The sequence below is a fragment of the Crinia signifera genome, chromosome 3, assembly GCF_055691185.1.
Source record: "Crinia signifera chromosome 3, ASM5569118v1, whole genome shotgun sequence".
NCBI lineage: Eukaryota > Metazoa > Chordata > Amphibia > Anura > Myobatrachidae > Crinia > Crinia signifera.
In genome coordinates, this window is record NC_139219.1 from 148,136,246 (window position 1) to 148,147,309 (window position 11,064).

The window sequence follows — 11,064 nt, forward strand, 5'->3', positions numbered from 1 at the left end:
CCCTGTATGGTCCGGGCATGTAGCAAAGACCGGACAGTCCGGACCTCGCGGCGAGGCTGTAATCTCCCCTTCCCCATGTCCCTGGTGAAAGCTATCACAAGCACCCCCCGGACCAGACACTACAAGCTCCTGGGTAGTGGGTATGGGTGAAAACCGGACCAGGACAAAACCCCCGGACCGGACAACAATCTCTGCATTTTGGGGCTTGTAGCCTCCGGTCGGGGGGGGGGGGGGGGGGGGGGTCCTGTCCGTGGGGCTGCCTGTGACACCTGTCACCAGGTAGAGGAGGAGGGGTAGAATAAAGCCTCCCTGTATGGTCCGGGCATGTAGCAACAACCGGACGGTCCGGACCACACGGAGAGGCTGTAATCTCCCCTCCCCCATGTCCCTGGTGATAGCTATAACAGGGACCCCCCGGACAAGACACCCCCCGGACCGGACCCTACAAGCTCCGGACTGCAGATTTTGATGTCCTGTCCGGCGGTCCGGAGTGTAGTCCGGGTCCGGTTTTTACATAGTCCCCAAGCTCCTGACTGCAGATTTTGTTGTCCGGTGCGGGGTCTTGTCCGGGTCGGGTTTTTTCACATAGTCCCGTCCACAAAGTGTTGCGCAGAACATTGTTTTGCATGTGTAAAATAAAACTAATTATGGTAATGGTTCCCAACCCTGGTCCTCAAGTACCCCCAACAGTGCACGTTTTCCAGGTCACCCAGCAGGTGCACTCATTATTCAGACACATTTTAAAAGATCCACAGGTGAAGCTAATTATGTCACTTGTGATTCTGTGTGGAGACCTGGAAAACATGCACTGTTTGGGGTACTTGAGGACCAGGGTTAGGAACCACTGATTTATGGAAAAATTAAATTAAAAGACCCTATCATTGCACATTGTGATGCTATTGCTGAGAAGTACAACACGCTTATAATGTAACATGTTCTTTCTAGCAGCAGCTGCAGACAAGGTGATCGTAAGTGTCTGAATTTTGCATCTAAACAAAATTTAGGGTCATATTTACAGTACCTGTAAATCAGCCCTGTTTACCAAAACCACATTCTACTGAATAAGCACTAAAGACCACAATCCCCATTATTTTCTCTACTCTCTACTACTACTTCTACCCGTTCCTCACTGCCTGGACAGCATAGGGATTCAAAATCATCAATGGGTTATGGCCAATATAGAATAGTTTTGCCAACAATGGAGAGAACGAGATGGTTTCCGACCATCGATGTCAAGTTTAAATGAAGTTTTATTTTTAGGGCTGTTGAATACAGCCGGGCAACTCGATGCTCTCTGCGCGGCTGTGAATTTTTTCTGGTGGCGGCAGGCGGCAGCTAAAGTAAAAAAAAGTGTCAGAAATGACAGGGGGGCACGTGCCGCAGCATTTTCTCATTCTGGTTCGAAGGCGTCTTTCTCCTCACAGTCCACAGCAAGAAGAGGGACGCTGGAGCACACCAGAATTTTGGGGGAGTGATCATGCAAACAGGGTGTGCAGCCTTTGCTTGCAGGGCTCCCACTTGACCATGCCCCCCATTTTCACTGCTGTGAGGGCATGGCCAGCGCTGGGTGAACAGTTGGCTATGCCCCCAGCCCCACTGCTTCACTGAATAGACACTTTGTGCACGCACACAGCATCTATTCCCTGCTGCTCAGTTTAGCAGGCAGGGAGTCTTCCTGCCTGCTGAAACACCCCCCCCCCCCCCCCCCACGTTGTGCCCTCAATGTGGATATTAGCTTGTATCATACCTATCAACTGTCCTGAGTCACCATAGTAAAAACGGGGGTGCTGACAGTTTCTTCTCCATTGTTGTGAGTACTCTGATTACTGTGGCACCTTAAAGTGTGCTTGTGGTAATGGGGACAACTGGGCAGAGCGTGTCAGGCAACCCAGTTGTATCTGAGCAGGTTTGCAGCCATTTCAATGTCTCGTAATCCAAGCTTGGGGCTCAGCAGCCAGACAGTGGTGACTAATTGGCTCACAAGTGACATTTAAAATAGCCGCAACGTGGGCCTGCTCTGATACAGCTGGGTTGCCCACCGCTCTCTGCCCGGCTTTCACCACTGTTATCCCCCATGGCAGTGAGCATGTAACTCCCCCCTAGGAATGAGCATTTAAATCCCCTGCGGCAATGACCATTTAACTCCCCCACGGCCAAGACCATTTAACTTCCCTGTGGTAACGAGCATGTAATCCCCATGGCAATTAACATTTAACTCTCCCATGGCAACGAGCATGAAGCCTTTGGCATCAAGCATTAAACCCCTAATAACAAACATGTAACTCCTGTTATTGAGCAAGAAACCCCTGGCATCAAGCAAGAAACACCTAGCAATGAGCATGTAAGTGGAATTTATGTGGCATAATATGTAATAGGCATTATGGTGTGTGGTATAGTATGTAATGGGCATTACAGTGTGCGGAATAATGTGTAATGGGCATTACGGTGTGTGGTACAATGTGTAATAAGGATTGGGTCGACACCATTAGGTTGACATGCAGAAAGACCGACATGGGTCTAGGTCGACACGTCATTAGGCCGGCACAAGCATTAGGTCGACATGGGCAAGGTCGACAGTCAAAAGTTGACATTGGGTTTTTCACAGAATATCGACAGTCAACACAGACACTGAAACGTAGCACTGTGGCAGGAGGTATTTCATGCCCTACTATCCACTAGGGCGTGGTGGGAGAATAAAATAGTGTGCCGAGCGTAGCATGGTGAGCGCATCGTTGCTAAGTTTCAGTGTTCATGTCGAAATTCAGGTTAAAAAAAAAAAACTGTGAAAAACCCCATGTTGACCATCAACCTTGCCCATGTCGACCTAATGCTTGTGTTGACCTAATGACCTGTCGACCTAGACCCATGTTGACCTTTCTGCATGTCGACTTAATGCTGTCGACCATTTTCTTGTAGACCTAATGATCCATACCCGTGTAATAGGCATTATGGTGTGTTGCACAATGGCCCTTATTCTGGTTGACTTGCAAGGATGCAAATTCGCAGGCGCCGAATGCTGGTTCACCCCCCTTGCGCGCCGTGTCCTTCGTACAGCTTGCAAATGGATGCTTAACATTCGCAGGCTATGTGGAAACACCGACAACATTCGATGGTCGACGACCATAGAGGTTAGTGCACGTATATCTAAAGTGACTTTAAGGTCACTTAGATATGTGTGCACATTTGAAAGGATCTGGGCGGGCATCTGACATCAGTTGATGTCAGCTGCCTGCCCCCGGCACCCACATCAAGGGCCGATTACAATGGGAACGCTCAGCGTTTTCATGGGAACACCCATTCTCCACAAAGCCACTCCCTACATTTTTGAAGTGCTCTTTAGGCTCACCCGGCCCCTTCTTTTGAGCGCTGATTTGGTTGGCCAGTCCCAGTCAGACTCTCACTTTTACACAGAAAGCAAATCCGGTGAATCATTTCTATTTGGTTTTCTGTGTGAAAGATATGAGAATGCTGGTAGAATAAAGGCCCCCATACACCTGAAAGACGGGATGCAGTTACCATCCCGGCGGTCGGGATCCCGGCGTTCAGAATCCCGACGCCGGAATCCCGACCGCCGAAATGCCGACACTTTCTCCCTCTGTGGGTGTCCACGACACCCCTGGAGGGAGAATAAATTAGTGTGCCGAGCGTAGCGAGGCACCGGGCCCGCTGCGTGGCGAGCGCAGCGAGCCCGCAAGGGGGGGCGATCCATGTCCCCCTCTTGTCGGCATTTCGGCTGTCGGGATTCCGGCGTCGGGATTCTGAACGCCGGGATCCCGACCGCCGGGATTCAATACTGAATCCCTGAAAGACATTGTACCCAGGAGTTGCCTCCCACATTTACCAGGAGGCTCCTGAATTTTAATAGAGCCTCCAGATGCCCCGCAAACTTTCATCTACCTCCCGGTTTCTGCGGAAACCCAGACTGCGCATGCACGATTTCTAGCTCTTGACATCAGGATGCGTGATGTCACGTTACTTAGAAGCTGGCCCTAGCACCTGTATATATACCGGCAGTCGGGCCTCTCTGATATGCAGCAGGATGTTTACCATCCGCCGCTGTCTCTTCCTGCTGCCTGGCCAGTTCCTGAGGAGGCGTGTGACAACTGCCCCCATTCCAGTCTGTCCTTCAGCCTAGAGCAGCACAGCAGACGGTAGTAGCCAGCCAGGCATCATCTTCTCAACAGGCAGCTGGGAAACTTCCGCCCTCCATACGCCTGGCTGCTCTGTGACGGTGCTCCACAGGGTAGAAGAGCATGCTCAGCCCCCACCAGCCCCGACTTCCTCATCTTCCTGGCCGGCTCCGTCCACTCCCTGCCCACACAGTGGCAAGGAACAGGGCTCAGCATCCTAAGAGGAGACGGACCCTCCCAGCCTCAGGCTACAGTATAGGTTAAAGTGTATAAGAGGTGAGGGGGCGATAGGTGTATAAAGGGTGTGTGTGAGGTGGGTTAGTGATAGATAGGTATAATGGATGTGATGGGCTGATAGTCTTATATGTATGTGTAAGGATGTGGAGGAATGGGGGGGGGGGTTGATAGTCATTTATGTATGTGTGTGTAATGGATGGGGGGTTGATATTCATATATGTATATATAATGTATGGGGGGGTATAGGTATATATGTATGCTTAATGGATGTGTTAGGGTGATAGGTATGTATAATGAATTTGTGTGGGTGATAGTCATATAGATGTGTGTGGGGGGTAATAGGTATATATGTATAGATAATGGATGTAGGGGGGGTGATAGGGATTTATGCATGTATAATGGATGCATGGGGGGGGGTTGATAGGAAGGTATGTATGTTTAATGTATGTGTGGGGTGTGATAGACATATGTATATATGGGATGGATGTGAGGGGAGTGATTTACATTCAGAATATTCCGGCGGTCAGTATGCCAATGCTGGATTACTGACAGCTGGCATTCCAATTGAGGAGTATGTGGGATGGGTTAGGAACAGGCTGGGGAAGAGGGGGTTTAGTTTTAGGCACCAGCAGGAGGGTTAGGGTTAGGCTGCATGCGGGGGAAGGTTAGGCAGGCAGGCAGACTGACTGGCATGGGGGTGGGTTAGGCACTATGGGTTGGGGAGTTACGGTTGGCTGCAAGTGGGGCATAGGGTTAGAGCTAGATTCCAGGTGGGGGGTAGGCTGACTAGCTGGGGGGGGGGGGTTAGGTTTAGGCACTAGTGGGAGGTTTAGGGTCGGCTGCAGGAAAGGAAAGTTAGCGGGCAGGGGGAGGGTAAGTATAACTATATTTGCCATTTTATGTAAATAACGGCCACAGTAGGGTTGTGAGCAGTAGTGGGAGTGGCCTATGGGAGAGCCTTAAGAAGCGGCTTTTTGTGAGTCCAGAGCCAACAGCAGTATCACCAGAGGCAGGAAGACAGGCAGCCGGATGGCAGTGTCACCAGCAGAGGCCACAAGCAGCTGCAGTGGTGGTGCGTAAATGTAAGTTGTCAGGATTCTTGGTTTTGAGGACCCAGTTGTGAACAAGTGACTTGAAAACTTTCTACACAGATCCCAGAGAAGCAGGAATATACTTTGGATGACGGCTTTGGAATGAGAGCACTAAAGACAGTCTCGAAATGCAGGTGTAGGTAACAGGTGCTGGTAACAGGTGGAGCACAGGTGATGGAAGCTGGCTGTGCACAGGTGCTGGGAGCACGGGGTGCGGGCTGCGGAGGGAGCACGGGGTGCGGATGAAGCACAGGTGCGGATGAGAGGACACTGGAGCACAGGTGAAGGTGGTCACAGGTGCAGGTAGTCACAGGAGCAGACACTGAGGCACGCAGATGCAGGTGATCACAGGTGCAGGAACTGGAGCTCGCAGATGCAAGTTGTCACAGGTGCAGGAACTTGGAAGCACACAGGTGCAGGTGAACGCTGGTGCAGATACTTGGAAGCACAGAGTTGCAGGGGAACGCTGGTGCAGGGACTTGGAAGCACACAGGTGCAGTTGAACGCTGGTGCAGGGACTTGGAAGCACACAGGTGCAGGTGAACGCTGGTGAAGAGACTTGGAAGCACACAGGTGCAGGAACTTGGAAGCACACAGGTGCAGGTGAACCCTGGTGCAGGTACTTGGAAGCATACAGGTGCAGGTGAATGTCGTGCAGGTACTTGGAAACACAGAAGCTGCAACCAGGGTAGTTCAGGATGCTAAGTACTATCTTGGGCACAGGTAGCAAAGCACGGAAACAAACACTGGAGGCAGTGGCGTAACTAGGCCACCGCAGCCCCCGCCATGGAGGGGAGGCGCAGAGTAACTATGGGCGCCGGGGGGGGGCTGCGGTGCTATAGTTACCCGCTGCGCTGCTGCCCGGCCGCATCTTCGGTCACTGTCCCGTCACTCGCTCCCGGCGCCGGCTCCTGCTGATAATGAAAAGTGACACTTAGAAAATGGCTGCCCCCGTATTGCAGACAGTTTTGGCAGCCATTTTCTAAGAGTCACTTTTCATTATCAGCAGGAGCCGGCGCCGGGAGCGAGTGACGGGACAGTGACCACAGATGCGGCCGGGCAGCAGCGCAGCGGAGACTGGGGCAGCGCTCTGTCAGGTATGGGTATGGGGAGGGGGGGGGGCGCCGAAAAAGTTTGGCGGGGGGGCGCAAATTATATAGTTACGCCACTGACTGGAGGTCTCAGCAGAGTTACTGGCTGGAAGTGCCCAGGTGAAACGACTGGAGTCTGGCTACAGTGGAACACCTCACAAAGTGCCTGGAAACTGCACGTAGGAAGAGCAGTTGCTGGAGGAAACTGTTGGTATGAGGGATGGATATTTATCCCCTTGCCTATTATTGATTGATTGACAGGGAGGAAGGTAATCAGCAATTAGAGGCATGTATTCAGGAGCTTCAGTCAGAACTAGACAGTTGAACGAATAGCAAACAGGCCACAGAAGGGTTACAGCTAATCTTGGCTACAGACTGACTTCTACTCAGGTGAACAATCAGTGAAGGGCTGAACCCAGCCTCTCACACCGTGATTGACAGCATGAGAGCAGACTGCAATGATCCAAGCTGTGTGAAGGCTGCTGACCAGAGCAACAAAACAAGCAGGTTTGTGACATAAGTAAAGCAATAAAAATGTCACATGGTGCTGCATGCTTGCTGGGCTGGTCCTGCAAAATTGGATAAAGAATGGTTTGATTTTATACTGACACTGCTTCTTTTATGTTTATTTTTTTACATGTTTATTTTAAAAACATTGCTCCTCTGTAGTTACAGTAGTTTACATTTGTGACAGTTTATGATTGGAAAGTATCTTTTTGAGACTACTACTGTATTTGGAAGCTGGGGGATTTTACCTCCTGAAGTGGAATACCAATTAAATATTTTGTTTCCAGTTGGATGTTGCAAATTGTAATTGTTACATTTGTCTCAGCACTGATTCATTTCACATAACTGTATGAAGGATTTGTAGCACTATTGACAGGAGATTGAACCTGTCTGTGGGTCAATGTCAGCTGCACAGGTGAAAGGAAGTGGAAGTCATTAATTTTTCTGTGTAACATTTGTCTATCTGCCCATCTATGCCCCCCACATGGGGCTCTGTTGGCCCATCTGTTGGCCCATCCCTCCATGTCCTTCCCTGTCTGTGTAACACCCCCCACCCCCTTCTGTAATCACCTGCTCGATTCCCTCCCTCTTTCTCTACCCAACACACTCTCTCTCCCCTGACACTGTCTCTTTCTCTCTGACACTCTCTTCCGCTGACACAGTCTCTCAGATAAACTCTCCCTGATACGGTCTCTCTGACAAGGCCTAGCTCTTTCTCTCTCTCCCTGAAACTCTAACCTTATTCTAGTTCACTCGCAGAGGCAAATTCCTTCTCAAATGGGCAGAACCATGTGCACTGCAGGTGGGGCAAATGTAACATGTACAGAGAGAATTGGATTTGGGTGACTTAATTTGTTTCTGTGCAGGGTAAATACTGACTGCTTTATATTTACACTGCAATATAGATCACGCTTTGAAGTAAAACCCCACCCAAATCTAATTCTCTCTTCACAAATTACATTTGACCCACCTGCAGTGCACATGGTTCTGCCCATTCGAGAAGGAATTTGCCTCTGCGAGTGAACTAGAATAAGGGCCTCTGTCCTTAATTGCCTCTTACCACTCTTTCCCTCCCCCTGACATGGTCTCCCTCCCCTTCTCTCAAATGTGGGGTTTCAGCATGTAGGGGCACAAAGTGGGCATCTCAGGGATTGCACATTGTGGTGAATGCTACAGTAGTACATGAAGGGAAGGCTGAAACTAGCATTAGCAAGTTACAGTTCCTGAGATTCCAGCAACAGGTGTTAAAGTGAATGCAGCAACGTCCACCTCTGAATCAGGTCCCAAGTTTTCACTTGCCACTGCAGGACACACCCCTTAGTGGTGATAGGTCCATAGGTGGAGATAGACACGCCTTTTGGGTGGAGCATGACCCACCTCTCAGCAGAGCGGTGCATTCTACTATCAGCTAAAATCTCCCTGAAAATAGTTTTCAAAAGTAGGCAAGTATGATTGTACCCAATCATAAAATCTCAATGGATTGTAAAATGGATTGTATGCAGATTGTGTGTACATACAATGCCGGCCCCGGGGGGGTTGGACGATTGGTCCTCTGATCTGATGTACTGCACGTTAGATCACTTAGGATTAGGAGCAGATTGCATGAGCTTCTAACACTAGGGCGGTATACATGCAATTCGGGCAATTTACATGTGATTTCAGCAAGAAATCACATGTACAATGCCCGAATTGCATGTACATGACAGGAGGTGCGATGCAATGCGCATTCCCATGCACATTGCATCGCACCTCCTTGGTCGCACCTTCTGTTGGTGAAATCTATCGCTGGGTCATTAGGAGCACAAGCCCCTGCCTGCGAGTCATCGCAGCAGGGCTTGCCTCTTCTCCCTCCTCCGGTGGCGGTGATAGTAAAGATGGGCAAAACGGGTCACTAAGAAAAGCTGGGATAAAGATATCAGTCCATGAAAAGATCTGGATCTTTTAGACGGATCATCGTCTCGCTTTGAAAAAGGGGTTTCTTTCACTTGCAGTCATAGCACTGTACTCAGTCTCCACATTTAGTACATCTCAGCTGCCACAGGTGGCAGTGCTGAGCTCAGGCAAATGCATTGTAATGAAAAGTGAAAGTAAAAGAATGACGGTTCACCTTTTTGGGATTGGCGGCTCACTCACTCTGTAATGGGATCCATCCAAAAGAACCGATTTGTTTGCGAATGAACCATCTCTAAGCGATAGCAGCAGCTCGGAGGACACCTCCTCCCTGCTCCATCCTCCCTCCCTCCCCCTCCTCCTACCCAGCGGCGCCGCAGCAGCAGCACCCTCAGACAGGAGAAAATCCAAGGCTGCTGCTTCCAATGTCCACCAATGTTTATTTTTTATTTTTTTTTATTATAAACATCATCAGCCCGCCACCCACAGCTCAGGGGTGGCAGGGACAGCCCCGGACTTCAGCCCGGGCTGGTGTTCCCCTGGAGGGGGGGGGGGGGGGGGCTTTATTGGGGGGGTAACCACTCCCCTACGGACCCAGCCTGGGCTGACCAGTCAGGGTGATTCTGCTTTGACCAGGGGACCTTATGTAAAAAAATGTCCCCCGGCTGTGGCATGACACCGCTGGCTGGCAGAAATCTCTGATCCCTCCTTCTCGCCACATCCTCCCATAGGTTTTTACGGGGGATGTAATGCTGCCCGATGTATCATTATCCCTAGTCCCTGGGCTACTGCCATTCTGAGATGGTGATAGCCCATTGTAGCCTATGGGCTATGTACTGCACTGCCCCCTTTTTTCTGTCGCTATTCGGTCTCACGCATGCATGATGTGTATAGTTTTGATAATATAATTCACTGATCAGCAATCAACTCTGAATCAGGCCTTCCAGTTGAGAGACATAACAAAGCTTTTGTGGTCAGTGAAATCATTGGCTTTGTTATTTATTTCTTTTTAGCAGGTTTGACATAAAAATTTAGAGCTGCACAAATATGGATGCTTCAATAAAGCAAAAAATAAAATAAAATTTGAAAAATGCACGTCGACCTTTGCATGTGTCAACATTTCCCATGTTGTCATTTCCCTTGTCGACCATTTGGCGTCAAAATGTTGACATAGACACTGTCAACCTTATTATCCATAGGTTATTGACCTCACCTATAATACAACTACACTGAGCACTAGAGCATCCTGAGGACTGCTATTTATCAACATGGACTGGTCCTCTTGTAAGAGAACCTTTCCAGCCTGTTTAAAAACAGAATCCTTTAGCAGGACAAAGATCGCCGACACATGTTCATATTTATATTGGACCTGTTTAAAAAAACTAAAAAGGTGAACATTGTACAAAGGCTGATTAAAAAAAAAAAATTTGCTCCCAATCCATTTAAGAATCTTTGGCACTTTTTGTAAACCAGGGTACACAACTGGAATGACCTAAAATCCTTCTGAAACAGTATGCAAAAGAATAAATGCTGTTATTGTTTTAAACTTTAAATTCTATGGTTTAAATACTTATGCCAACCGTAAATGTAATTGTCCCATTTAAAATATTTTGTAATATCTGTAATAGTGCTTTAAAAGATAACTGGGGCATACACACTGAGTGATTTTGTGTTCTTCTCTAAGCGATCTGACTAGAAAGTAAGCACATATCGCTCAGTGTGTATGCCCCTCGAGCGATGGCGATGTGCGGTCTCGCATGCCACTATCGCATCTTGAACCACTACTTCGTCTTTTTTTTTTGCTCAAGTAAAATCACTTAGCAAAATTGCTTAGCACACATCCCTGCATGTGTATGGGCTCTTTATGGGTGATCTAGACACCGGGAAAACACCTACCCTAAATAGCTTAGCAAAAACGCTTATTTGGGTATGTTTTGAGGTTCTAAATATTGTACATATAAATCTCACACAAAAAAACAGTGTGTAACAGGCAATCAATTTCAGCTGATAAAACTAGAAAACAATGGGGAATTAGAGTTCTTGTTTCCTGGAGCGTTCAGCTTCATTATACAGTAGTACTTCATCAAATAAAGAGTTTGGCCAAATTTGGTAGGGAAT